We start from the raw sequence: 5,945 nt of genomic DNA on the forward strand, positions 1-5,945 counted from the left end.
CCTCTGGAATAAGGACATGATAGGAAAAGCACAGTTAAATGTAAGATAATTGTGTCCCGAGCAGTGAACCTCAAAGAATTTATTCAAAAGTCTATTTCCTCTCTCAATGAAATTCACGGCGCAGATCCAGCTCTGTACTTCTAATCCAATTTGATTAGCTAATTTTGTCATTTCCACGCGTGGCCTGGTGTTTGGTTCACTGATTAGCAGGAACGCATTTATTCAGCCTTGGTTTTTCCAACAACAGAATTTGCTATTCCGGCGATGTAATTCGCACTTAGCCATTCAAAGTCAACGCCTGACGCGGCTGCACCCAGCCGAGAGAACGGGTCGGCTGCAATACTTCATCAGCAAAGACAAAAGGCTGCCCTTTAACGGTATGGGATAGAATCTTTAATTGCTACCAAGATATTAATTTAAAACACTAAAGGAAAAATCTGATCCGATATTTCCAACTTTTACTACCTACTTTAATGAGCCAGCATCAACATTCACTTTTAATAATAAAACCGCATAATCCATGCAACCACTAGGATTGACAAACCTCCCTGACTCTATCTAAGCATAATATAACTAACCTTCAGATACATTTGTCCTACAATACTAAAATCCTTTGACACCAACCTAAGAAGTTGTCAAGAAATGTTCCAAAGACCCCATACACTGTCAAACAACAGTAGGTTTTCTCATTGTTTGCTAGCTTTGATTGAGTGGAAATAGAAAATGTACTAAAAATAATCACCGGGAATACTTAATTATAGCAGCACTGCTACTCGTAGTATTCATAGTCCTAGTTGAGCCCCTAATTATCCTCTTTCTCCAACTGGGTGGGTGATTACTTGGCAAGGAACAGGTGCGTCTGACAGACTGAATGGGGCGTAGCTGGAAGTGGCAGAATGTGGAAGCTTTTCGTCAGCAGAGCTCAGTGTTTACAACAATATACGTAAGGACAAACACTCGGCAATCCAGGAAGATAATCTGTTGGAGGCTGGAAAAGACGTGAGAGTACAAAGACAGAAAGTCTCGGTATATTACAGTTGGTACTTTAACGCATTAATTTCATAATACTTTACAAAAAATAATAAATTTACACAATTAATCCCTTTTCTTTTTCCTAACGTACAATGGTTCCGGCCGGAACCTTTGTGTGCAGACGTTCCCAGAAACCTGACGCACAACCGACATTTGGAACAACAAATGAATAACAAAACTGCTTCTCTCGGCCCAATGGGCGATCATTTTTGACTCAAATAATGACCTTAAGGGTTGCTAGAGAAGACTGTTGTTGTGTTCAAGTTCTGCTAAAAGGAGTTAGCCTATCGGCGAAGCTTTTCAATGCTGACGTCCCCAATGCTAATGTCAGAGTCCACAGTCCACACTTCTAAAATATTTTTCAAAGAAGTTGCATGAATCAGGGGTTCCTGAAACACTTTAAAACTTTGTATTAATCTGAGGGTTGAATATAAACAATAAATCTCTCTGTTGTTGAACTCAAGTTTTATCAACCATTCTTTGAAGTATCCCCCCCCCAAGTATTCAGTTTTACAGGGTTAAAAGTAATCCAATTCAGGACAGAAATTAGGCTATCTTGTTCAAAGCTGGAGAAATGATGCATCTTCCCCAGAGTGTGTCCTCAGTGATATTTACCCGCAGCACTAAGATATAAGGAGGAACCAACTTGGCGCGTTCAGAGCAAAACTTGAACTGGAGTCTTGATGTAATATTACTGCCAAAGGCCTCTCCGCTCTGTTTTTTAATCTTGGAAGTAAACAAGAAGAATCCTAATTTCATCTCGCCTTCCCAGACTGCCCTTGAGCATTCAATGTGTTGAGACAGATCACAGCGCATGTGCTTTTGTTGCTTTTTAGTCATGTAGCCAAAAGCAAAATAAGACAAAACAGACATACGTAAAAACTGTGATAAAGATCTAGACCTTCTGGTTCTAAGCCATTCTCGTAAAATACACATTTCCGGTCAGATTTATAGTATCTGTACGATGATATTCAGCGATGCTGATTGATTTTTATGACTGAAATATGAATCATAATCTGTTAAAAGTTCTTCTGAAGTAAGGAATCACACCTTTTCTTAAAGTTTGCTTTATTATAGATTAGAAGAAGAATCGGGAGACATAAGGAGCAGTCTTAATCCGTTGGTTTTCAGCACCAGAACTGCCACAACACAAATGAGTAGCTCACATTGGTGTACCACTTACTGCTCTGTAACCTCTGTCACGTGTGATTGGAAGTACACTGTGTTCATTGATTGGCCCGTGAATTTACATCAACATCTCAGCCACAATTTTCAATCTGCAAGGAGATTGTAGTGGTTGATGAGATGGCGAGCTGCAAATTGATAATTCCATGGACAGACATTGAGGTCCAAACTCTTCAACTCATAACGAACAAATACACCAAGAGTTTCGAAGAAACTGGACACTTAAGGGTAGATGTGCAAAATTACATCACCAGACACTCAACACAGCTCGTGGACACTCAAGGCCAGCCCAATTTCCAACGTTCCTGTTTTTCCTGTTTTGCTATTTCCTTTGGTTTGTTGTTTTGCTGTATTTCCTTATAATTCATGTAAAGCACTTTGAATTGCCTTGTTGCTGAAAATGTGCTATATAAATAAAATGACCTTACCTTACCTAGAGTGAGATTTGACAATGGAGAAGGGGAATGTGACAAGAAAGCAAATCCTTATTGCCCTGGGTATTGGATGTCCAGAGTCCCGCCATGTTGGATCACATAAAGAACCAGACTGTATATGAAAAAATATCCAGTCTGGTTCTTTATGTATGTCCAAACTGTACATAAGAAAAAAGCTGGAACCTGCACAAAAACGGATTAACATAACATAATGTCGTGCACAACACAGAAAATATTTAGTTGCTTCTTTTGTTGATTCAGTCAAGAAAACCTTCTTGATCGACTCTGACATTCTAGGTACTGACCAACAAATTAGAAGCAGTGTACAATAACTGGAATTATCATTGTTAGCACATTTACATTCACAATTATCTCACAAGTACAGTTATTTTTAAATTACTGTTTTTCTGAAACGTCATTACTCAACTAAATAAAAGACAGAGTCACATGTAAGGGTTGAGATCTGCAATTCTAAACTTTTTGAATTTCAGAATCACTGTAAGCACTGTATGTGTATTCAAAGAAAATATGCAGATTTAATACTCTATTTCCTTTAGACATATGATGCAGAAGACCAGTGAAGCTATAACAGTACCCTCCCCTCCCCCTACCCTGCAGTACTCCTACCAGTCTGATCAGCATACTGGGCACGAGGAACTGTCATCTGATATTTAATTGCGGCAGCAGCGTCTGTAATCAGATTTTATTAGAATGCATCCACACGAAGCCTGCAATTGTAAATTTCTGGCCTGCGAGTGACAGGAAGACACCAATTCTACAACCTAACCCAGATTATCCAAGCAACACTGAGGAATGACTCCCTTTTCCCCTTTTGCTTTCACTCCATCTCCCCTGTTATCAGTTGTCACCATAATGAGTAGAGATGTTCGTAGGAGGGCTAGGGGTGTAAACCTGCGGGTCCAGTCGGGGGTGCAGAGCCGAGATGAACTGCAATTGATTAGCTGTGTGGCCATCTAAAAGGGCTGAGCTGTAGTATGTGCTGGGCTTTGACAGCGGATGACAGCAAAGTAAATGTGTGCCGAGTTAATGAGGTTGCCTCCCCACGCCACACGAGTCAACACTCAACCGATCGATGCTCCAGTGTAAACAACCGGCAAAATGGCGACGATTGTGGCACGTTTTAAACTGATGTCGCCAGAAACTGGATGAATGTTCAGGCAACACTTGTTTTTTAGCTAGAGTGCATCAAACTTATTAGAGTTAGCTAAAACTAAGGAAATAACAAAAACTGGAATTGAGAAAAGCTTCTTCGTTAACCAAACTAAATAAAAACGTGGCTGTTTCCATGACAAGCGCAGACATTGACTCTACATATGTAGTGAACAAGTTGTAGAGGTTGCAAACAAGCATGGACCCCACTGAGTCGGAGGTTTAGATTTTGAAAATATGAGCTCACTGGAGATGAATACAAATGCAGGACTATGTTAACTTCCAATTAAAAACAACATAATACATTTTAGGGTGTTTTTTGCAAATAAGATCTTTGCTAGAGAATAATTTTGTTTGGTTTATATCCCACCCCCACATCCCTACAGTATTTTAGTCCATCTGAAGAAATTAATATTATTAAACCCTTTGCATGCTCACTGAATTACACCAGTGTGGGTATGCAGCAGTGAGCCGACTGTCTAACAGACAGCTTGCTTTCCTGGAGCCATCCTGCAGGACTAGCTAAAAACAACTGCCTTGCCGTTTTCTCTCCTCAGATAATTTCAAAACGCAAACCTGTTTTTGAGAGCATTTATATTTGCATTTGACTTGGGGGAGGGTGGACAGGAAATTGTGTGCTACATTGTAAATAAAGAAAGAAGGGAGAGCAGGGCAGGTGTCAGCAAGAATGCAATTTTTATCAAAACTTCGTCAACGCTACATGGCAGTCTCTGGGGCAGAACTACATCAGGCATCTACATCACCTCATAATAAGAAAACCAGGCAAGACATGGAGGGCAGGACATCTTTTACTGATTTCATTTCTTATTGGAAGGTCTTGCCACGCTTTATCCTTGGGTTATGTTTCATAAAAAATATGTCCAACTGAGAACATCCAAAGGAGCTAGTTAGTTGCTCCTTTGGATGAACTGCAATTGATAGATAGCTAGATAGATAGCTACATTGCTAAAAGCTCAGTTAGATATCTACTAGTTAGCTAGCCAGTTAGCTAACTAGCTAATTAGCTAGCTAGATAGCTAACTAGTAGATATCTAGTTAGCTATCTGTAGATATATAGTTAGCTATCTAGCTAGCTAGATATAACTAGCTAGCTAGCTGTATCTAGATGGGTAAGTAGCTTTTCTCTAAACTGTTGATATTGCTCTATGAGGCAACAGTTTAGAAAAGATGGTCGACGCCACCTAATTCAAAATATGAGACTAAACTAGATTTGGTAATGTTATTGCTTGATCATTGCTGTGTTTTTTGTGTTGTTTAAGCATAGATCTTGTGGCGGTGGTGTGCATGTGCTCACATTTACCAGTGGGTGCTGTATTGTTGGTGTCATAAGCACTTCATGACACCAACAAAAACCTATCTGGTGAATAAACTGTACATTTGGACAACTGTTTTGTTTAGTTTAGTCTTGTTATAGCACTAGTGGCCTTTTTTGCAGTTATCAGACAGGAAATAGGTAGAGAGAAGGGGGGAGACATGCAGCAAAGATCCAAAGCTCAAGAACTGAACCTCAAACTGAGAAAAGCTCTTCACACCATGACCAGAATAAACACTGGAACCCATAGTTGAGATTGAAATAGTCAAGAAAGATAAGAGGTAATCCATTATTTATAATGTGTAATGAGGGATGCTGCAGGGCTGGAGAAGGGCTCCATTTTTAGGTCAGTGGAAACTACTCTTGAAAAGCAACACTCATCTCTGAAGAGTGGTACACTGGAATCCCATTGCTTTACAGCTGGGGTTGTTCTGGCTTTACAAGTACCTGCCTAGTCCATTACCACAGCCGCTCTGTTTACAGCAGAGAAAGAAACTAAGAGAGCATCTTATTGGCATCGTAAACTACCATGGCTGCCACATTGATCCAGTTTTATCCACTGGCTGAATGACCAGGACACCAGCAACTACCATCAATCAGAGATGAGGGGGTTTAGTGAACGTGTCACTGTCCTAGAAAAGGAGCTCTTCGTCTCTGCTTGCCATTTTAACAGACTGAAGCTCTTGGCAGCAGGAGACTTTTTTCCATAATCATTCATTTATCGTCTGAAGGTTAATTGATAATATATGCTCATTTTCCAAAGCTCCTTTCCACACACACACACACACACA

The sequence above is a fragment of the Poecilia latipinna genome, unplaced genomic scaffold, assembly GCF_001443285.1.
Source record: "Poecilia latipinna isolate Pla-1442-1.1 unplaced genomic scaffold, P_latipinna-1.0 Scaffold548, whole genome shotgun sequence".
In the NCBI taxonomy this organism is placed as follows: Eukaryota; Metazoa; Chordata; class Actinopteri; order Cyprinodontiformes; family Poeciliidae; genus Poecilia; species Poecilia latipinna.